Source organism: Chelonoidis abingdonii, chromosome 4 (genome assembly GCF_003597395.2).
Source record: "Chelonoidis abingdonii isolate Lonesome George chromosome 4, CheloAbing_2.0, whole genome shotgun sequence".
In the NCBI taxonomy this organism is placed as follows: Eukaryota; Metazoa; Chordata; order Testudines; family Testudinidae; genus Chelonoidis; species Chelonoidis abingdonii.
In genome coordinates this window covers 49,400,156-49,424,039 of record NC_133772.1, presented here as the reverse complement: position 1 = coordinate 49,424,039, position 23,884 = coordinate 49,400,156, and the positions used below count along the sequence as shown (strand labels likewise).

Sequence of the window (23,884 nt, the reverse complement as noted above, 5' to 3'; positions counted from 1 at the left end):
CCCCCCGGCCCAAAAAAAGGAAAAAAAACCCCCAAAAAAACCTCACATAAGAGTTGACCAGTCTTTCAGACTTAAGTTGGAATGGTCTCCAGGAGGTTGGAGAATCTATATTCTTGTCAGTGTCATATGAGGCACTAACAGCATCTAGATCCTGTTCTTTATGCAATGGAGTCTTCCTTAGTAGGCATCCAATGTGACTGACTACTGCAGGGCCCTAACCCAGTTCAAGACAAAGAAGTGTATGTGCTACGAGACCCTGTCCTGGCTTAGCATTGTTGGACCCTTGTGTCTGAACTGTGAGTTTAATTCATCGTCTGAAGAAGGGATGAGCTAGGAGGTGTTTAAGGGAGCCCCAGCATAGTAGGAAAATGTCCCTTGAAAGGTCTCCACATGTAGTCTTTGCCCCCCCTCAGAATATCAGAAAGGAGACCCACTAGCCTCCTGGAAACTCCACAGCCCCTTCCCCACAGATCAGTTTGGTTCACAGCCAGAGATGGAGCAGAAGAAGAAAGAGAATGGGGGAATTCACAGCCTTGCCTCTCCCAAATACCTCACTTTGGCACTGAAGCTGTATAGGGGTGCAAAGAATAACACTTACGAGGGAAGGAAAAGAGTTTTTAATGTCCTGCCCTCTTCAGGAACTGGGTTCCTCTTCCACCTTTCTTCTTAGAGTTCTAATGGGAGATCAGAGGAGCTGTTGTTGTTTCCATAGCTCCTTCAGAAGTTTAATCTGTGGAGAAGGAGGTCACGTGATGCCAACTTAAGGCTTGTCTACACCAAGAGCTGCCCTTTCCTTGTTGTAGGTTGCAAGGTGCAAATCTATCATCTTATAGTCTAGGCTAGTTCCCATTCTCTCCTCCCATATGACACTTAGAAATGTTTTCAGTATACATCCAGTTCCAAGCATTTCATTTTCAAATTTGGCATGATCCTACAGAATACTAGGGATGAAAAATAAAAACTTGTACCACAAACACTGAACAAAAAAAGATATTCAGAAATAGGGGAGGCTTACTCATTTAGAGAGCACATTCCATGGAACATCAATTTGAAACACACACACACACACAATAACATTAGAAAATATATTTTAAAAAAATCTTTAAATGTTTTAAGATAAATGATCACCCCTGTTTTTAGAACCAGAAAGGCAAGCTCGTGATTCTGGATGATGATTTACACTGCCATTATTTGAAGTTTCTAATTCCAAGATAACTCCCTTCCCAGTGAGGAAAGAGTGGCACCTACACTAAGGCAATCTGTAATGCTTTGACTGGGCAAATCCCAGCCTTCCCTTGCTCTTGTAGTATTATGGCTCTTCTTGCTGTCCTTTACTAAAAGAGGGCTTCTCTGGGACTGCATAGAATATAAATATTGTCCTCACCCCAGGGGTGCTGGCACAGTTTTTATAATGGGAGTGCTGATCATGGAAACCATGTATTTGGTGTTTTGTTATTACTACTTGAAGCCAGGGGGTATGGTAGCATCCCTAGCACCATTAGTTCCAGCACCACTGCCTATTCCACTACTCCGGTCAGCTGGAAGGCAGTGGATGTCCCCTGCCCCTCCACCTGGGCCAGCTGCATCCTGCTCCATCCCTAATCTTTCCCCTTCCTCCTCCTCTGCAAAGGGAGCCCATAAAGGGGCAACAACCCTTTCCAGCCATCTGGACAAGGACCCACCGCATGCAGTTGCAGAGAGCACATTATCTCTGAAACAGAAATCATATTTTGTTATTGTGATAAGTAATGTTAAACAAACTGGTTCCACTTCTGGATTTCCTTATGTTTCATTATATAGAACAAACTTCTATTCTTTCTATTTTCATACATTTTACATGAGTAGCAGAGGGTTCATGTACATGCTTGAAATAAATTGTGAAGGCCTTTCTCCTTACAAGAGGAAAGTCTTGTGAGAGAGCTTTCTGCAAACTACTGATAATGTTTCAACTTTTGAATATGAAACCTTAGACCAGTGGTCCCCAACATTTTTGTGGCCAGTCGCGCATTGATGTTTACAGAAAAGTGTGGCGGGCGCCAGCAATTACTCACATACAGGGCCGGCTCCAGACACCAGTGGAACAAGCACGTGGCTGGGGCAGCACATGCTACGGGGCGGCATTCCATCCATTCTGCAGAGTCAGAGTGCTTTTTTATTTTTGTTTTTGTTTTTTGGCGCCAGTTCTTGGCAGTGCAGAGAGAAGCTGGAGAGAAGCTGGGAGGACAGAGAACACTGGTGCCCCCAGCTTGCAGCCCTGGAGTACTTTGTCCCCAGCGGGCGTGGGGCCTGGCTTCTCTCCCCTGCTGGGCAGTAGGTGGGCCTCGTGCCTGCCAGGGACAGCGAATACTGGCACCCGCAGCCTGCAGCCCCAGAGTTCTATGTCCCCGGCAGACGTGGGGCCGTGGCTTCTCTCCTGCTTAAGCTGTGGCCCCGTGCATGCCGGGGACAGAGAACACCGACGCCTGTAGCCCTGGAGTTCTCTGTATCTGGCAGGCGTGGGTCTGCAGCTTCTCTCCCCTGCTGGGCACTAGGCGGGCACACATCAATGCCCCAGCGGGCGCCATTGCGCCCATGGGCACCACGTTGGGGACCACTGCCTTACACTATTAAGATTTTCCAGAAATTCTGTAAAGTGCATTTACACTTGAGTTTATCACTCCTTAGCATACTTTTTTGTGCCTGTATGGCTTTTTAATTGTTGTTAACTTTATGTAAGGACTTAAGTAATACCCTCTGCTGGTTGTTGGTATTTTTAAAACTCTCTCTCTTAAAGGGAATTTTGAAATATTCTAGAAGTTCATTCCAGATTAAAACAAAGTCTGTTATCCAGTAGACAGAATTGTCCAGATAGAATTTCTAGTTTTCCCAAGTTGTACTCAGGTCTATGAATTGAATCACTGATTTATTCTGATACATGTTGAATATTGTTAAATGCTTTGTTCATTTGAGTGTAAATTTTAATAATCTGGAATCATTTTAAAAATATACTTTCTTCTTAAAAAAATGGATATTTGCATACATGGGTAGCATTGATAGAAACTTTGAAGAGGACAGTCAGAAGGTCAAACTTGCAACTTTTATCTTTGACATTTAGAACACGTTGCTTAATATTCTGTCCAGTTTCATAATCTGTGTAAAGTGTATACACTGCGTTCACTTAAATGTTTACATAAATTATGTGTTGAAAATGATTACAGGTGAAAATACTACATACTCTAGTTTTTTATGTACTGAGATGAAGTATTTTTCCTTTTCTTACTATAAAGTAAAACTGGTTACATGTACAGTAACTCCCCACTTAAAGTCCTCTCGCTTAACGTTGTTTCGATCTTACGTCTCTGCTCCATTACAGAACATTCTCATTTAAAGTTGTGCAATGCTCCGCTATAACGTCTTTTGGTTGCCTGCTTTATCCGCAGCTGGCAGCCCCACTATCAGCTCCCCTATGCGCTGCTCCCACCCCAGTGCCTCCCGCCTGCTGGTGGATCCCGCAGATCAGTGCCTTCACCCTCCTCCCCTGCCCTTTACTTGCAGCAATCAGCTGGTTTGCAGTGTTCAGGAGGTAGGGGAGGGAGGGGGGCCAGCCTGCTGAGTCCTCGCTCCTCCCTCCTGGATCCTGCAGACCAGCTGATTGCTGTGGGCAGGGGAGGGATGGGGGAGGAGTGAGGATGCAGCGTGTGGAGTAAAGGGGAGGAGGTGGAGGCGGGGAGAAGAGGCGGGTTAATTGTGGGGGCTTGGGAGAAGGGGTGAAGTGGGTGGGCCAAGGGTTGAACCCCCTGCCCCTGGTGCTTGCACACTAGGGGAAGCTGCAGCTGCTGCTGTGTAATGTGCTTCTTCTAGCCTTCGGCACCTTTAGCCTCCTTGCCTGCCTCATTGTCTGCAGTGCCAGTGGGCTGTGCCTGTGTGGGGTAAGACAGGGGCACCTCCTATTGCTTCATACTCAGCAGTGATGTTCCCATTGCTTCATACTCAGCAATGATATTTGTAGTATTAAAATTGTTTTGTTTAAAATTTATACCTGTATTAAATTGCTTGTTTAAAATTGTTTAAAATGTATATAATGCCTTTTGTCTGGCAAAAAAAAAGTTTCCCTGGAACCTAACCCCCCCATTACATTAATTCTTATCGGGAAATTGGATTCGCTTAACATCGTTTCACTTAGTCGCATTTTTCAGGAACATAACTACAACGTTAAGTGAGGAGTTACTGTAATAGACCAATGTGCTACAGTAAAACACTTTAATTTGATTCATCGTTTTTGCGAGGAACTGATGTGAATTACTGGTGATGGGCAGAATCAAAAATGTATCAAAGAAGTCTGTTTAAATCTCTCCAATATGCACACTTAAATTGTCTTTAAGATGGTTTTTCTGTGAATGATCAGCTCAGCTTTGCAACATTCCAAGGTGGTGTCTTTAGACTTGTTTTCTATCCCTGAAGTTTTAAATGTGATCTTGAAATGCTTTCAGGAAGCAATCTTCCTATCCTATTGTTCTAATACTGTTCATACACAGGAAAAGGTATAGCATATTTTAGCTGTGTAACAATTCTCCAAACTTACCTGAGAAGGCAAATCTTTGAAGAAATCAGCTTCTCTTTGTCTCCTATTGTTACCTTTTTACTGCAGTAAGGTACAAAGGGTCAGTGCCCTATGTTGCCATGTATCTGCAATTGTTTTTCTCCAGGTATTGCAAGCTGGTTATACAGCCTCCTACAGATAAATTTCAGCAGAGAATCCTTCTTTTAAAAAATAAAATAAAAGAATATAGCTTAACATTTGTACATATTTATTTAACTTTCATAGTCTCTCCACTGGATTTTTGCTGCTGCAAAAATTCTATACCAGGAATCATGAATCTGCCTACATAAATGAGAGAGAGTGTGTGTGCATATAAACCTGATATTTTCTTTTCTCTGAATTGCTAGGTTTGCTATTCTGCATATTCCTGGATGAGCTTTTTCAATGCAGTTTTGACAAGATGGTCTTTTAAGCTCAGTAGAAAGTGTATGTTTTTTTCCCCCCTTCACGGGAGAAGATTTAACATCTGTATTTAAAGTTAATAAGTACTTGAGTATGTAACAATTCCATAAGCATGCTAACTGAGGGTGGGAATTCCAAGAGGAACCAAATCCTCTTTCTCACTGATGGTTCTGATCATGCCTCTAGGCCTTCATAGTGTAAATTGTAATAGGAGAAAAAACTATGAGAAGAAAGTGACTACTTCTGTCTGGGGATTGGTCCTGCTTTGAGCAGGGGGTTGGACTAGATGATCTCCTGAGGTCCCTTCCAACCCAGATATTCTATGATTCTACTTGCTGTCATTATCAGGAGGCATTTGATTGAAGAATTGTTGACTTAGTGCAAAGTAGAGACGATACTGTTTCTCGACAGTTGATGGTGGGTTGTAAAAGAAAGCTGCATAGGTACCACATTAGGTCAAAGAGTAGAAGAATATCCCATTAGTCCAATTTGGGGATACCTGAGTAGAAAGAGAGGGACTGCAGAAAAAAGGAGAGGATAGGCTGGTGGTGTTTCCTGTGCAGTGGAAGGGAGAGAAATTCTTACTTGATTTTCTCTTCTATGAAAGGCTAGAAAGTATGAGGTTTAATTAGTAGGTGAGATTCCTGTGCATTTTTTCCCTATATTTTTTTTCTTCTATTGCTATGAAAAGGAATTCATGAAAAAGTCAATTATCATCCATTGTACAAGGATATGTACTGCCAGCTGGTAACGTGGTTTATTGGTTCAGACTTTCAGCTTGAGATAGCCTAACTCAAAAGTTGTGGTTATTTAAAAAATTCTTACGATTGATTTTTTTGGGGGAGGGAGAGAAGAGGGCATCCATCCAAAGCTTGAAGTGTCCCCAAACTAGAACAAAACAAACAAAAAGGCAGCTTATCCCCAACAGCCAACACGCCCCCCAACAAAAGATGAAGTTCTTCTTTGAGTAGTTTTCCTATGGGTGCGCCATTTCAGCTGTGCATGTGCCCCCTGTGCCTTTGATCAGAGATTTTCAGTAGTATTGTAGTGTCTGTTCAGCCTGTGCATGTGCCCTACATGTTCTCATACCCCATAGCAAGGATATATAGGTCTGTGTTGGCAAACTGCCCTCAGTTCCTTCTCAACCTCCTTCAGCCTGAGATGCTGCATTTAGCAGGCCCTCTTGGCTTTATTTAGTATACTTAGTTTAGTTTAGACTTCCTCCTCCTCCTCCTCCTCCTCCTCGGGATCCCCAGTCTTTAAGTGTTGTCTTCTGTGCCTAGAAAGTTATCCTAATTTGCAATGGACACTCTCTGTGCCTGTGGTGTTTCGGAAACCCCTGTATACCATTGAAGTATAAGATTTGCTCTTCATTCAAAAGCGAATCTTGAAAAATCTGGGAGATAAAATTCCAGTTCCTCCATGATGGAACAAGCGCTATGACCAGCTTCTGACCTGGATTCTGAGAAGTCCCCTGTCCATAGTGCCCTATCTACCTCCAGATCCCAATCACAGAAACCAGAGAGTAAGGCTGCTGCTACTCTGTCTACCTCTGGGTCTCAGTCACTGAGATCCTCAAGGTAGAAGTCTACTGCTACTCTGTCCACATCTGGGTCCTGGTCACAGATCCAGTATTGACACCATGACAGTGGTACAAGAGTCCCATGGCTGCTGATAGGAGCAGGAGCTCTAGATCTCCTTCCAAGAAGTCTGTCCCTGGGGACTTCAAGCCCCAAAGGGAGTCCTACTGAGGCTCCAGAGAAGGATGGAGGTAATTGTAGTCCACTACTAAGAGGGGATTGGAGAGCTGATAATGGACAGCACCAAAAAGGCTGAGGTATTTAATACCTATCTTGCTTCAGTTTTCACTAAAAAGGTTAGTTGTGACCAGCTACTTAGCACAGTGAATAGTAACAACAAGGGAGAAGGAGAAGAAGCCAGAACAGGGAAAGAACATGTAGAAGAGTATTTAGATAGATATATTCAGTTAGGCAGGACCTGATGAAATTTATCCCAGGGCATTTAATGAACTAGCTAAAGCAATCTTGAACCTTTAGTAATTTTCTTTGAGATCTGATGGAGGACAGGTGAGGTCCCAGAGAACTGGAGAAGGGCAAGCACAGCACTTACCTTTGAAAACAGAAACAAAGAGGACCTGGGGAATTGTAGACCAGTCAACCTAACCTGATTGCCTGGAAAGATACAAATTTATTATACAATCAACTTATAAGCACCCTAGACTATAATGGGATGATATACAATAGTGAACTTGCATTTGTCCCGAACAGATCATGCCATACTAACCTAATTCCCTTTTTGGACAGGGCTACTGGCCTAGTGAATGTGGGGAAGCCATAGACATGATGTATCTTGATGAATCCACATGACAATCTCAAAAATAAATTAGAGAAATGTGATCTAAATGAAATTATTGTAAGGTGGGTACGTAACTGCTTTAAAGACTGTACTCAGTAGTTATCAAGATTTGCTGTCAAACTGAGAGGGCATATCTACTGCGATTCCACAGGAGTCTCTCTTGGGTCCGTTACTATTCAAGATTTTCATTAACAACTTGAATAATGGGATAGAGAGCATGCTTATAAAATTTACACATGACACCAAGCTTGAAGGGGTTGCAAACACTTTGGAGGACAGGACTAGAATTCAAAGTGGCCCTGATGAATTGGAGTATTGGTCTGAAAGCAGCAGAAGAAATTCAGTAAAGAGAAGTGCAAAGTAAGAAACTGAGGAAGGAAAAAAATCAAATGCAACAGTACAAAATTAGAGAATAAAAGGCCAGGCAGTAGTACTGCAAAAAAGATTCTTGGAGGTTATAGTGGATAACAAATTGAGTATAAGCAAGAATGTGATACAATTGTTTAAAAGGCTAATATAATTCTGGGGTGTAGTAATAAGAGTGTCGTATCTAAGATATGGGTGATAATTGTTCCTCTCTACTCAGCCTTTTTGAGGCCTCATCTGGAATACTGTGTTCAGTTTTCGGCTCCACATTTTAGGTAAGATGTGGACTAACTGGAGAGATTCCAGAGAAGAGCAACAAAAATTATAAGAGGTTTAGGGAACTTGACCTATGAGGAAAAGCTAAAAAAACTGGGTCTGGATCACCAAGGAAGGTTGTGGAATTCCCGTTGTTGGAGGTTTTTAAGTACAGATTAGACAAATATCAGTCAAATATGGTTTAGATTAATTGGTCTTGCCTTAATGTGTGGGGACTGGATGCCTCTCAAGGTTCCTTCCAGCACTACAGTTCTGTGATTCTACAATTCTTTTATCTCCTCCCTACCGATCCAAGATTGGTTTAGAGTTCTTGATTTCCAAGATGCATATTTCCACATTGCTATCAGACCTTCACACTACAAAGAGAGAGAGAACACTAGGCTAAGAAAAGCCAGATGCAAAAGAAAGAGTCTGGGTTTGTCATCTGACATCCTAAATGCCTCCACATGCTTTCAGAAGCAATGCTAACATGGGTGGACAGTATGAAAAATATGGTCTTTGTCAGAGTAAAAATGCATGGCCTGAGAAAAGAGAGTGGGATACAAATCCATTTCTTGCAAAATTGTGGACCTTTGGTCTTTGAAAACAGATGCTTAGGCAAATGAGTTCCCAGTTCTCTTTGACTAGGTCTGTAGTACAAAGTTTTGTTGGCATAGGTATGTTGCTCAGTTTTGTGTTTAAAAATAAATAAATACACAACATCACACATGCCTTCACTGACATAGCTATGCCAACAAATTTCCCCTGGTGTAGATGGTAAAACAGTGCTTTTGTCAGCATAGCTAATATCATTTGGGCAGATGGTATTACTCTACTGGCGGGAAAAACTCCTTTTGTTATAAGCTGCATTTGCACTAGGGAATTCTGCAAACATAATTATGCTGACAAATTTCAGAGTAGCAGTCGATTACAGACCTAAAAGTCACAATATTACAACAAAAAAACTTCAAAAACAGACTCCGAGAGACTGCTGAATTGGAATTAATTTGCAAATTTTACACCATTAAATTAGGCTTGAATAAAGACTGGCAGTGGATGGGCCATTATATAAAGTAAAACTATTTCCCCATGCTTATTCCCTCCCCACCCTACAGTTCCTCACATCTCCTTGTCAATTGCTGGAAATGGGCCATTTTCATTACCACTACAAACGGTTCTTTTTCTCTCATGCTGATAATAGCTCACCTTAACTGATCACTGTCCTTATAGTGTGTATGATAACACCCATTGTTTTGTGTTCTGTGTGTGTGTGTGTGTGTGTGTATATGTCTTCCTAAAAAGAACAGGAGTACTTGGGCACCTTAGAGACTAACAAATTTCCACAAGTACTCCTGTTCTTTTTGTGGATACAGACTAACATGGCTGCTACTCTGAAATATATCTTCCTACTGTATTTTCCACTGCATGCATCCGATGAAGTGGGCTGTAGCCCACAAAAGCTTATGCTCAAATAAATTTGTTAGTCTCTAAGGTGCCACAAGTACTCCTGTTCTTTATACTGACAAAGTATTTGTAGTGTATACAAGTAGAGCCTTGTGTGGATACAAAATTTGTATCTGCATCCAAGCCACAAAAATGATCCACGACTAGCTGCATATGTGGATGTCGGTATCTGCGGATATCCACACATTTGCAGGGCTCTATATACAAGGACATATTTATAAAAGGAAACTTTATGGAAAATTGAGGCAATTCAGAGTCCCTGGAAAAGTTGACTCACAATGCTAGATCCTATGCAGTATTGTTGTAGCTGTGTTGGTCCTATGATATTAGAGAAACAAGGTGGGTGAAGTAATATCTTTTGCTGGACCAACTTCTGTTGGTGAGAGAGACAAAATGAGGTAACTGAACATTGTTCAGAGGAGGTGCATTATAGAGCTGTGCAAGAATCACAAGAACAGCTTTGTCCCAGTCTCTCACTCTCAAGCCAGGAAATGCCACTGCATAAATGAAATTGACTCCATTTACTTCAGATGAGAGCAATACAACCTGCTGTCCATCCTGTTTCTAGCCTTAGAATAAGGATTAAACAGAGGACTCCATCTGAAAAATCTAAATACATTCCTAATGGAGGTTTATTCTCACATTTGCATTTTACTATCCCACAGATATTTCTTCCATTTTGCATATGGATGGCAGCCTTTCCCCCCCAATTTTGATCATGGAGCTTTGATCTGGCAAGTGTCCCCATGTCTTTTTGAGGATCATGGTTTAAAGGAAGAAAGTTAGCTTACAGGAAGAAGGAAACTGATGTTTCTCTCTTTCTGGACAATTTTTCTGATCAGGCCTTGTACAATGAGAAAGCTGAAACAAACGCAAGTGATATGTGTGATGGGTTGGATCACAGAAACCCCCTTGGGAGCTGCCACTCGATGTGCCAAGATTACTTCTATCCCTGCCAGCTTGGGACCCCAGCACCCTGTCTTGCTGAGCCAGACTCTCCCGTCTGCTCCAGCAAAGACCCAGGGACTGAATTACTTTTCCCAAAGCTGCAGGTTTACCTGAAAGTAGCTAACAGAAGTGTTCCTGTCTTTAACACTCAGATGCCCAACTCCCAATGGAGTCTAAACCCAAATAAATCCATTTTACCCTGTATAAAGCTTATACAGGGTAAACTCATAAATTTTCGCTCTCTATAACACTGAGAGAGAGAGATGCGCAGTTGTTTGCACCCCCAGGTATTAATACATGCTCTGAGTTAATTAATAAGTAAAAAGTGATTTTATTAAATACAGAAAGTAGGATTTAAGTGGTTTCAAGTAGTAACAGACAGAATAAAGTCAGTCATCAAGCAAAATAAAATAAAATGTGTAAATCTATGTCTAATCAAACTGAACACAAATAATCTCACCCTCAGAGATGCTTCAGTAAGTTTTTTTCATCAGACTGGACACCTTCCAGAGCTGGGCACAATTCCTTCCCCTGGTACAGTTCTTGTTCCAGCTCAGATTGTAGCTAGGGGATTCTTCATGATGGCTCCTCCCGCTTTGTTCTGTTCCACCCCTTTATGTATCTTTTGCATAAAGCGAGAATCCTTTGTCCCTCTCTGGGTTCCCATTCCCTCCTTCTCAATGGAAAGGCACCAGGTTAAAGATGGATTCCAGTTCAGGTGACATGATCATATGTCACTGCAAGACTTCATTGCCCACTTGCCAGCATACACGTATACAGGAGGACTTACAGGTAAAACACAGCCATCTGCAGACAATTGTCCTTGTTAATGGGAGTCAACAAGATTCCAAATCACCATTAATGGCCCTCAGAGTTATATTTGCATAATTACAATAGGCCCTCAGAGTTATATTTCATATTTTTAGTTTCAGATACAAGAGTGGTGCATTTATACAAATAGGATGGTCACACACAGTAGATTATAAACTTTGTAATGATACTTTACAAGAGACCTATTGCATGAAGCATGTTCCAGTTGCATTATGTTCACTTATTAGCATATTTGTATAAAATCATATAGACTGCAATGTCACAATATATTTTCTGGAGTATCTTGGAATCATAATAAATACAGACACATGGTGCTAGGGAAGTGAATCATAGGCCAGGACTAAGGGTAAAAATACTATCAAGCTCAAGTTTTCACCTCAGAAGAAATATTTTCTGTTACCATTGTTATAACTTTTGCCAAACTAATTCTGCAGCCCATGTCTGTCATTCTAGCTGCTTCCTCCAACTCCTCCTCCTTCGTACTGCTTGGGTGCCAGCAGGCTGCCCCTGGATCCTTGGAAGAACAGCTTCAGAAAATTTTTTTGGCTCAGCTCCTGTAGCCCTGGGCTAGAGAATATCTGGTACATATGGAGTTTTTGAGAAGCTGCCAGCCTCTAACGAACCTCTGCTGAGCATGTGCAAACTATGCTTTTTTTCCCCCAGGTAAATTTGGGTTTTCCCCAAGTCTCAACTAAAATCGTTCAGCTGTTTGAGAATGAGATAAGGGGAAAACGCTGTTTTTCTCCACATTAAAATTTCTTACAACAATTTCATTGAAACACTCCAGTGCCTCTAAGCCAGGCCTGCACAAGATACGGCCAGCCCGCGGAGGCTCACTGTGCGGCCCACTGTGCGGGCAGCCCAGAGCCCTATGAATCCCAGCCATGGCTGAGATTTCAAGAACTCTGGGCTCCCCGCCACTGCGGGCAGAACAGAGCCCTTTAAATCCCAGCCGTGGCTGGGACTCAAAAGGCTCTGAGCTGCCTGCAGCGGTGGGGAGCCCAGAGCTCTTTAAATCCCAGCCGCGGACGGGACTCAAAAGGCTCTGAGCTGCCCACAGCTGCGGGGAGCCCAGAGCTCTTTAAATCTCAGCTGTGGCCGGGATTCATAGGGCTCTGGGCTGCTGGCAGTGGCGGGGAGCCCTGAGCCCTTTAAACCCCAGCTGCGGCTGGGTTTCAAAAGGCTCTGAGCTGCCTCCAGCGGCGGGGAGCCCAGAGCCCTTTAAATCTCAGCCGTGGCTGGAATTCATAGGGATCTGGGCTGCCCGCAGCGGTGGGGAGCCCAGAGCCCTTTCAATTCCAGCTGGCCGTGGCTGGGGTTCAAATGGCTCTGGGCTGCCTGCAGAGATTCCCGGCGCGGCTGAGATTTAAAGGGCTCAGGGCTCCCCATGGCTGCAGGCAGCCCAGAGCCCTTTGAATTCCGGCGGCGGCTCCAGCGGTTGTACTGGGGCTGAGATTTAAAGGGCTCGGGCTCCCCTCAGCGGCAGGAGCTCTGGGCCCTTTAAATCCCTGCCCCAGCCCCGCAGAGTTCCGGGTTCCCCCAGCCGCCAGAGCCCCGGGCCTTTAATTTGCCCCTGAGGGCTCCCAGCCACCTCTTCAGCTGGGAGCCCCTGGTTGATTTAAAATCAAGTATCACATCCCCACCTCCAACCTTCCTTTTTGGCCCACAGCTGTTTTGGTGGGGCGGTGCTGGGGAAGGAGGGTTTGTTTCTTCAGGTCTGGGCAGTGCTGGGGAGGTGTGTTTCTGCGAGCCGAGAGGTCCTGGGGGCAGGAGGGGGCGTGTTTCCACGGGCTTGGAGGGTTTCGGCCTGAGCTGTTTTCTTTGGAGTAATGTGGCCCTCGCTGCTTTACGAGTTGTGCAGGCCTGCTCTAAGCTTTGGTGCAGGTCCTTGAAATTTGGTGAGAGCAGAGGCATCACCTTGCTGTCAGGGATGATTCTTTTGCCACCTTCATGAAAATCCACCTAAATTTACCTGAGCTACAGATCTGCAGTAAAAACCCAGCCTGAAAAGTTTCATTTTAAATGCTTTAAAGTCTGACAAAGTTATAAGCAATTGAGTACAGGGTCTTTATAATGAAAAGTGTTAGGTAATCTTAATCTCGGGCTTTGTTACCAGTTCCACCTACAAAACTATGTGTCTGTCTGTGTCTCTTGCATATGTGCATCCTCACTAGCTTGACACTATGTAACTTTAAAAATGTTAATTTTAATTTACATTACAAATTTCTTTTAGTACTTGATGTATTTGACAAACGTTCCAGTAAGTTAACAACCTGTGTAATGGTGTAGCAACATCAAATAGTTCAAATATTTTATCGTGATTGAAGTTTTTGAAAATAAATTTTGTGCTATATTACCTAAATTAGTACCATAATACCATTTTCATGAAATACTTGGCATTTTGAATATTTTACTGTCTAGAAAATAGTGACAGGAACAGAATTATGATTTCTACAGCTGCAGGTTGTTTTGTGAGCTCTTTTGTTTCTTGTTTCCTGCAGTGGGAAAACAGGGCTCCGTGCCTGTAAATAGTTACTCAATGAAGTTGTTGCTGGATTTGCATTTTTCTTTACATATTAAACAGGAGTGATAGAAGCTGAAAGTTCACATTCCAAAACTGATGGCTTTTCCTTTAGAAAAATAATTCTATTACAAAAAAGTCTATTACATTACTCATGGTGGAGCAATCACTGCAAGCTATATAGGCAGAACAACATTCTTTGAAAATGTAATGAACCTTTTAGAAAGGAGCTTTTGTAGTTTTTGTTTGTAATTTTGTAACTCTTACCCTGAAGCTATGGTCAAGCCTGCATACTGTCATTCTTTTTCAATTGTAAATACAGTTTCAGCTTTACCACTCTTGCACCAAATGCTGTTCCTTAGCCACCGCTGACGTCAGTGGGTGCTGCACAAGAAGGTTTGTGTGTTTATCTGCTGAGGGCAGATTCTCGGACAAGGCGGAAGTATGAAGCTCAATTAGTCCAAAGAGGTTTATTCATTTAATAATCATACATACTATTTGCAATACAGAGTTTATTAATTTTTGCTAAATTTTATTTTGGAAGTAAATTTTGCATCTTCCATTATTTGCACCCTCTCTTTTAGTTAGCAGACAAACATAATAAAAAGTAATTCTGTTTTTCTGTTGTTTTAACAAGGTTGGTTGTCTTTTTTTTATTTTTTCTTGTGTGGAATGATGACTCGAGTTTAAATGTCTTAGTAGAGAGTTTTTACAGACTTCCCAAGATCTGAAAATTATAAAGGGAACATTTTTGGGAAAAAATGGGGATGCACCTTTTAACTTCAGTAGAATATGTTCTAATAGGAGAGATTTTTGGCGAGATAGTATAAAAACATCTTGGAAAAATTAGGAATAGTACCTCTAAAGTATGATTTAATTGATGCGTGCTTTTGTATTGAATAGAATTGGAGTAATTTTTTGTCTCTGATAATGTTTATATTAAAACTACATGCACCCTTTTGCCTCCCATCACAGTAAAGAAACAGCTAATAGTTAAGCACATGCTGAAGTATTTGCAATATAGGGGCGTTAATGTTGCCAAAGAAAAGACTACTTCCATATGTTAACTCTTGCTGAATGAACAGTTTACATTAAACAATTGTTTGTGCTAGGAATATGGTGGGCAAAAATTAATGATTAAAAAAGGCTTCTGCCCTGCACTCTGAAATATTTCTACCCAGATTTTGTAGCCACTTAGTATGTGGGCCCTTTTGTTTGTTTGTTTGTTTGTTTTTTAAAAAAGGCACTTGCACAAAAAGAACCTAAAGCTTTAGAGAATAAGACCAGTTTCCACCTTAAATATGGTAGTCACTATTATTGCAATAGTCTGAAAAGGGAGTACATTTTCCCATGTTGACTTTTTTTCCTGATTATTTCCTGTAGTTTGTCTGTCTGTGCTCTAGAAGGAGGATTATGTCCCTTTCTTCTGTTTATCAGGCAGATGGTATCCATTCAGGGTACAGGAAATTTCACTCCTGTCTTTGAACCTTCTGAGTTCTATGCAGGCAAATTCCTAGTTGTTTCCTGGTTAGCAATGGAAAGCAGGTGTTCTAGGCTGAGGTACTCTCTTGGGTTCTTTTTGACTTACCTCGATCTTCAGGATGAAAAAGTAGGAAAAGGAGCTAGGAAAAATGCAACTTCATTCTCCAGCTTTCAATTGTGGGCCCTGCATGCACACAACGACTGGGGGTACCCACTACTGCAGGCTGCCACTAAGGCAAGCAGAAGCAGGACACCAAACAAGCTGCAGTCATCCTGGATTTCTTTCAGGCTGGTTTTCATAAGGGTTTAACAGCTAGGTTTTTTGGGTCTAGGCATCAGGTTTTAGGTCCCCTTGGCATTAGATAGATTGGTTTCCTGTATCATCTATAGATTCTATAGTTGTATCTTATCAATGTCTTCTATTAAGAAATTAGCTCATCCTTGGAATCTGTGTTATGCTAAAAAAGTATGTTTGCATCTTTTTGTATTTGTGTGGCCTGTCCTTATCTCTGTTCTCTCCTGGAAAGTCTGTTTTGGTGCTCACCACCTTTTGTCTGCAGAGTTGATGAACAAGGTGCCCTCACTTGTGGGTTACCTACTTGTGAGGTTTTTTTTTGTTTGTTTTTCACCCCCGAAAAACCTTCATGACATCCAAGAGACTTCTCTCCCTGGTCTTTGTCCCCAGCTTACTTGAGTATTCCACAAATGAAGAAACAATGTCTAGATTCATACTCCCTAGATGGATTAGATTCTGTATCCAGCATGCTTATTCAGCGCTGGAATCTCATGTCCTCTTTACTAGGGCAGTTGTTGAGGATATGTTTCACTATGAAATTAGGTCGATTTTATAGAAGCCAATTTTTAGAAATCGATTTTATACAGTTGATTGCGTATGGCGACACTAAGCGCATTAAGTCGGTGGAGTGCGTCCTCACTACTGTGGCTAGCATCCATTTACGGAGTGGTGCACTGTGTTATTCCACAGTTCCTACAGTCTCCGCTGCCCATGGGAATTCTGGGTTAACCTCCCAATGTCTGATGGGGCAAAAACATTGTCACAGGTAGTTTTGGATACATGTCGTCAGTTGCCCCTCCCTCCGTGAAAGCAACATCAATCGTTTCGTGTCTTTTTTCCATGCAGACGCCATACCACGGTAAGCTTGGAGCCCGCTCAGCTCAGCTCACTGTCACTGCTGCTGTTGTGTCCTGGGTGCTGCTGTCAGCAGACAGTGCAGTAGGACTGTTAACCGTTCTCATCTGCCATTTCCGCTGCAACTCTGCTCTCCTGCTCTTGTAAATGAGCTCAATGTCAATAGCAGATTACTCCATGTTGTCTGAAATGTGTCCGGTGCTAACGGTCGTCATCCACCGCTTCTGCTGCAACTTGCTCTCCTGCAGATGCCATACCTCGGCAAGCATGGAGCCCACTCAGCTCACGGTCACCACTGCTGTTGTGAGCATTGTAAACACCTCGTGCATTATCATGGAGTATATGCAGAACTGGGCTAAGAGATGCCAGCATGAGGAGGATTTTGATGAGGACGTGGACACAGAAATTCCTGAAAGCATGGGCTGTGGCAATTGGGACATCATGGCGGCAGTGGGGCTGGTTGATACAGTGGAACACCAATTCTGTGAAAGAACAGACTAGTGGGACTGCACAGTATTGCAGGTATGGGATGATTCACAGTGGCTGTGAAACTTTCGCATGCGTAAAGCCACTTTCCTGGAACCATGGGAGTTACTTTTCCCCTACTCTGAAGCGCAGGAGTAGCAAGGTGAGAGCTGCCCTATAATAATAATAATAATAATTGGAGATATACCAATCTCCTAGAACTGGAAGGGACCTCGAAAGGTCATAGAGTCCAGCCCTCTGCCTTCTCTAGCAGGACCCCTCAAGGATTGAGCTCACAACCCTGGGTTTAGCAGGCCAGTGCTCAAACCACGGAGCTATCCCTCGCCCTGACAGTTGAGAAGCGAGTGGCGATAGCCCTGTGGAAGCTTGCAATGCCTGACTGCTACCAGTCAGCTGGGAATCAATTTGGAGTGGGCAAGTCTACGGTGGAGGCTGCTGTGATCCAAGTAGCCAATGCAATCATTGATGTTCTGTTATCAAGGGTAGTGAGTCTGGGAAATGTGCAGGTCATAGTGGATGGCTTTGCTGCAATGGGGTTCCCGAACTGTGGTGGGGCAATAGGCGGAACACATACCCTCATCTTGGCACCAGATCACCTTGCTAACCAGTACATAAACCGCTAGGGGTACTTCTCAATTGTGCTGCAAGCACTGGTGGACCACAAGAGATGTTTCACCAACATAAATGTGGGATGGCCGTCGAAGGTGCATAATGCTCGCATATTTAGGAACTCCGGGCTGTTCGAGCAGCTGCAAGAAGGGACTTACTTCCCAGACCTCAAAATTACCATTGGAGATGTTGAAATGCCAATAGTTATCCTTGGGGACCCAGCCTACCCCTTGCTCCCATGGCTCATGAAGCCTTACACAGGCAACCTGGACAGTAGTCAGGAGCAGTTAAACTATAGGCTGAGCAAGTGCAGAATAGTGGTAGAATGTGCCTTTGGATGTTTAAAAGCTCGCTGGTGCTGTTTGCTGACTAGGTCAGACCTCCGCGCAATCAACATTCCCATTGTTATTGCTGCTTGCCGTGTGCTCCATAATATCTGTGAGGGTAAGAAGGAGACGTTTATGGTGGGGTGGGAGGTTGAAGCAAATCGCCTGGTGTCTGATTATGAGGAGCCAGACACCAGGGTGATTAGAAGAGCACAGCTAGGTGCACTTCACATCAGAGAGGCTTTGAAAGCTAGTTTCATGACAGGCTGGGCTTTGGTGTGACAGCTGTGTGTGCTTTTCTTTGATGCAAACCCGCCCTCTTCATTGATTTTAATTCCCTGTAAGCCAACCACTCCCCTCCTTCAAAATAAAGTAGCTATTGTTTTGAAACCATGCATTCTTTCTTTTATATATATATATATGAGATAACGGAGGGGGTAGGGGAGGAGGGAAGGACAAGGCCACATTGTTTGTTGTAGTCACACTAAAAATCAAACTGCTTGAATGCCAGCCTTCTGTTGCTTGGGCAATCCTCTGGAGTGGAGTGGCTGGGTGCCCTGAGTCCATCCCCCCGCCACCCATTGTTGGGCATCTGGGTGAGGAGGCTATGAAACATGGGGAGGAAGGTGGGCAGTTATACAATGGATACAGCGGGGATCTGTGCTCTTGTTGGCTTTCCTGCAGTTCCAACATACGCTTCAGCATGTCTGTTTGCTCTCCCAACAGACGCTTCATCATGTCCGTTTGCACCCTCATTAGCCTGAGCATTGCGTCCTGCCTCCACTCTTTGCGCTCACTCAATTCTTCCCTGGCCTCTGCCACCGAATGCCTCCATGCATTAAGCTGTATCCCATCAGTGCGGGAGGACTGCATGAGCTCGGAAAACATGTAATCACGAGTGCATTTTTTTCGTCTTCTAATCTGCGATAACCGCAGAGACAGAGATGATGGGGGAGCGTAGAAACATTTGCATCTGGGGGGAGATAAAAAGGGAGAGTAAAATTGGGTTGGCTTCTTACACCTTCATAACGTGTGGGAATGTTTTCAAACTGCAGCGCCCCTCCCCCCCCTCGCAGAGCAAGCAGTGGGTTGGGTTTCACATTTAAAAGGAGGGGCTGTGGTATTCGGGTAGATGTGCAGTACACACCTACCCCCCACCCCAATGCGTGGCTGGGATGATCCCTTTTCCCTTCCCTCCACCGCGTGGCTATTCTCTGGGATGATCCCTTTTAGCCAAGTGCAAACAGCTCAGTGTGAATGGGGTCCTTTTACTGTTTCTTTATAAAAATTCCTCTATTTCAACCAGGTGACCATGGACAGTATTGATTTTAAACCATGTATTGTAGTTACAAACGTGCACTCACCATAGGTGCCCTCTTCGGCTTCAGGGTTGGGCATCCCGCCTTGGGAGGGTATTGGCTCCAGGATGATGAAAAGGTCCTGGCTGCTGGGGAGAACGGATTCACTGCTTGCCTGCTGTGCATTCTCATCCACAAAATCCTCCTCCGTGTTCCATGAGACTCCCCCCTTGCAGGTGTCCACAGACAGTGGTGGGATAGTGGTGGGATCCCCCTCTAAAATGGCATGCAGCTGTTCATAGTAGTGGCATGTATGGGGCTCTCACCCAGAGTGACTGTTTGCCTTCTTTGTCTTTTGGTAGGCTTGCCTCAGCTCCTTTTCATGCTGCACTGCTGTGTGTCCCTGCTGTAGCCTCTATCCAACATGCCCTGTGAGATTTTGGCAAATATATTTGCATTTCTTCTTTTGGATCAGAGTTCTGCCTGCACAGATTCTTCTCCCCATACAGCAGTCAGATCCAGCGTCTCCCTTTTCATCCATGCTGGAGCTTGTTTGTGATTGTGGGACAGCACGGCCACCTGTGCTGCTAAGCTCACAACGCTGACCAAACAGGAAATGAAATTAAAATGTTCACGGGGCTTTTCCTATGTACCTGGCTAGTGCATCGGAGTTCAAAATGCTGTCCAGAGCTGTCTCAATGAAGCATTCTGGGATAGCTTCTGGAGGCCAGTACTGTTGATTTGTGTCTGCATTACCCCAAATTCAACCCAGCAAGGTCGATTTTAGCGCTACTCCCTTTGCCGGTGAGGAGTACAGAAGTCGATTTTAAGAGCCCTTTAGGTCGATGGAACAGGGTTGGTTGTGTGGAAGCGGTCATTTTAAAATCGTCGTGATGCGGCTAAATTCGACCTAACCCCGTAGTGTAGACCAAGCCTGAGAAATCCTCAGTGGCTGTGTTGTGTTAGCATGTTACTTGGAAAAAATATGCCCAAGCACTAAGCATTGCCAGGTGGATTTCACTGTATTGACTGATGCAGTATTTGGACAGCGAGAACTTAAAAGAAAGGGACATAGTACTGAATCACTAGTTCATCTGTCCCTTTTCCCCCGGTCCTCATCCCCATCTCAGCTCAACAACTACATTACCCTCCCTACCTTTAGGATACTTCTGGTCAGACCTATTTTCCTATAATAATGGAAGCTATGCCGCAGGAAAAAAAAAATTCTTACCTGTTTTTTGTTTTTTTTTCTGTTCCACAACCACACAGATACATACAGATGTAGAGCCTGGGTTAAGTGACTAGAGATAGGAGAGATAGGATAGACTAATAAATATTTTACACCCGTGAAACTGCAGAGTTCAGAGGGGTGTGGAGGAGGGACAAGATTCTGATTTCATGTTATCTGCATTGTGACTGAAAGAGACTGAGCACACCCACTTGTTTTTCAGTTGCCCTTATTCTTCTTCGAATGCTTGCTCATATCCATTCCAGTTAGGTGTGCGTGCGCCACGTGCACATTCGTCGGAAGACTTTTACCCTAGCAACACTTGGTGGGTCGGCTGGGCGCCCCCTGGAATGGTGCTGCCATGGGGCCGGATATATACCCCTGCCAACCCAACCGCCCCTCAGTTCCTTCTTACCGCCCGTGTTGGTCGTTGGAACAGTGGAGTGCGGTTTTACTGACCTCCACCTCCCTAGCTACTCGTAGTTCTCTAGTTATTTTGTTGTGTATATTCTTCAAAGTTATATAGTTATAGTTAATTTTTATTGTTAATGGTTAGTGTTTAATTAAGAGGGGTTTGGGGATTAGCCCCTTCCCTGCACCCGGTGCCGGGGCCAATTCCCGGTTCACTGGGTTTCAAACCATGCTCGGCCTGTCATAAGCCGATGCCAACAGGAGATTCACACGACTCCTGCCTTAAGTGCCTCGGGAAATCTCACCTGACGGATAAGTATTGCATTTGCAAGGCTTTTAAGCTGAGAACAAAAAAGGAGCGAGGTTTTTGGCTAAAGCAGCTCCTCATGGAGGCGGCTCTTACCCCTCCACCTTCGGCACTGAGCACTGGTCCATTGGCGGGCAGAAGCGCCTCCTCGGCACCGGACCGCGCCGGTACTGCCAAGGCCTCTCGGCTCCGGTCGTCGCCAGCACTGAAATTGACTCGGCACTGCTCCCTCTCCCCGAGGTCAAGAAAGCCTAAGACTCCTGCTGCGTCCGTGTCACCTGCACTGCAGCCAGAGAGCTTGTCTAAGTCAGATCGCCCGGCACCGACACCTGCCGCGGCACCGACGATGTCGGCACCGTCGATTCCAGTCCCACAAGGGTCGTCAAGTCCAGTGCCTGTCAGCTCCCCGGCGAGAGCCGTGGTTGAGCTTACTATTCCATCCACGCCAGAGACATTCTCAACGGCAAGGGATCTGATTGCCATGACAGAGTCAGATGCTGCCTCAACCCCTGGCACTGCCGTGCGGGTAATACAGTCTATTGGCAAGCCTGCCTTGATAAGACCATCCTCTGTCAGCAGAGCAGAGTGGCACCGTTCACGATCACGGTCCCGCAGACGTTCCAGGTCCCGTCGGCGCTCCCGCTCCTGACGCTGCTCGCAGTCCCGGTACCATTCTCCTCCTTGGTACCGGTCGCATTCGTGGCACCGTTCAGTATCCCATTCGCCGGCCCACTACTCTCGGCACCGTTCCAGCTCCTGGCACTGCTCCAGGCACCGTGACTCCCGTAGCCACTCCTGACGTCGAGCCTCGATATCTCGGTCGACCTCCCGGCACCGCTCCGGTCACAGGTCCCCATCTCATTTCCGGTACTGGTATGCCTCCCGGTACCAGTCCCTGGTGCTGAGTAGAGCAAGGTCCGCTAGAGACAGAGACTCTGCCCAGGGCCTTTCAGCACCTCCATGGCCATCCAGACACGCATCAGTGTCATCCCACGCGGACAGCTCTTATGCTCAGGACCGCGATTCTGATGTGCCCACCAGAGTCTTCCAAGAGACCCAGGCCCAGGACCAAGGACCCTATCGGTGGTCTTTCTGGACACCTTGGGCGTACCACCAGGCCCAAGGCGTATCAGTAGTTCCGCTCTGTCCCATCAGAGCACCGAGTGCCAGAGGCGACGGTTAGCCGTCCCCCTCCAACTGCTGTGGAGGAAGCCCTAGTTCACCCACCGGACTCCCAGATTCCACTGGAGCAGGAGGTCGCCCAAGAGCAGGAGACCACACAGGACCCGCTCGTCGCCAGCATCTCCTCTTCCTCTTCTCCAGATGAGGCGGTGGCAGGAACATCCTCCTCGAGCCCTCCTCCAATCGACCTGAGAGCCCATCAGGACCTCCTGAGGAGGGTAGCACTCAATATGAACCTCCAGGTGGAGGAGGTCCTGGAGGTAGCGGACCAGGTAGTGGACATTCTGTCAGCGGATGCCCCCACCAGAGTGGCCCTACCATTTATTCGAACCATCCAGGCCAATGCCAATACTATATGGCAGTTTCCAGCCTTTATCCCTCCTGCAGCCAGGGGAGTCGAGCGTAAGTACATGGTGCCCCCTAAAGGGCACCAAGTAATTGTATGTCCATCCTTCTCCCTGCTCACTAGTCGTCCAGTCCGTTAATGAATGGGAACGCCATGGCCAGCAGGCACTAGCCCCGAAATCGAAGGAGGCTAGGCAAATGGACCTACTTGGCCGCAAGGTTTACTCAGCAGGTGCCCTACAGCTCCGGGTGGCAAATCAACAAGCCTTGCTTAGCCGCTATAATTATAACACCTGGGCGGCGGTGGGTAAGTTTACGGAGCTTCTCCCTCAAGACTCTCGCCAAGAGTTCTCTGCCCTCTTGGAGGAAGGGAAAGAGGTGGCCAGAACTTCCCTCCAGGCCTTGTTGGATGCAGCAGACTCAGCAGCCAGGACTCTGGCCTCGGGTGTTGCCATGAGGTTCATCTCATGGCTTCAGGTTTCAAACTTCCCACCAGAGCTTCAGTATACCATTCAGCACTTGCCATTTGATGGTAAAAGCCTCTTCTCGGAAAAGACTGACCCCAGGCTGCAAAGCCTGAAGTACAACGGGGTCATAATGTGCTCTCTCGGCATGCCTACGCCGGTGACCCAACGCAGGCCTTTCCGTCCCCAGCCTCACCGCCTATACTCTGTGCCTAGACAAAGACAGGACTTTGGCAGGGAGCGCGGCTGAGGTGGTCGCAGATGACCAGCAGGACCCAAAGGGGGCCAAAATCAAGGTCCCTCGAAACCACCACCAGGACCAAAGATGAACTTTTGAAGATGCGCCTGAGGGCGGCGTACCAGTTACAGGCCAGGATCCCTCTCCTCCCTTCTCCAACTGTCTCTCCTTCTTCCTCCCGGCGTGGTCCTAGTTAACTTCAGATCGCTGGGTCCTATGCACAGTGGAGTATGGGTGCCATCTGCAATTTATTTCAACCCCTCCCTCCCACGCTGTCTCTCTTCAGGGACCCCTCTCATGAGCAGTTCCTCTTACAAGAGGTGCAGATGCTCCTCGCCATGGGAGCTATAGAGGAGATACCGATGGACGAAAGGGGCAAGAGGGTTTATTCCCATTATTTCCTAATCCCTATCCTTGGATCCTGGAGACTGGTATGTTGCCCTCGATATGAAGGACGCATACTTTCACATCGCCATCTTTCCTCCACACAGGAGATACCTCCGCTTTGTAGCCAACCATCAGCACTTCCAGTTTATGGTCCTGCTATTTAGCCTTTCTATAGCCCCAAGGGTGTTTACAAAGTGTATGGCTGTAGTCGCCGCCTACCTCCGCTGAC

At 45.3% G+C, this 23,884-nt stretch overlaps 1 protein-coding gene and 1 long non-coding RNA gene across 3 annotated transcripts in view; one reads left to right on the top strand and one right to left on the bottom strand.

The window, feature by feature from the left end:
- PDE3B (phosphodiesterase 3B) overlaps positions 1-23,884 on the top strand; it is a 288,726-nt gene that overhangs the window by 40,637 nt on the left and 224,205 nt on the right. The gene's annotated exons all lie outside the window — the stretch shown is intronic.
- Positions 10,706-23,884, bottom strand: part of LOC142046752 (uncharacterized) — a 257,988-nt gene continuing 244,809 nt past the window's right edge. Inside the window, exon 2 of the long non-coding RNA XR_012655753.1 lies at positions 10,706-11,257. This is a non-coding gene — a long non-coding RNA (uncharacterized LOC142046752). The remainder of the gene's footprint in view (positions 11,258-23,884) is intronic.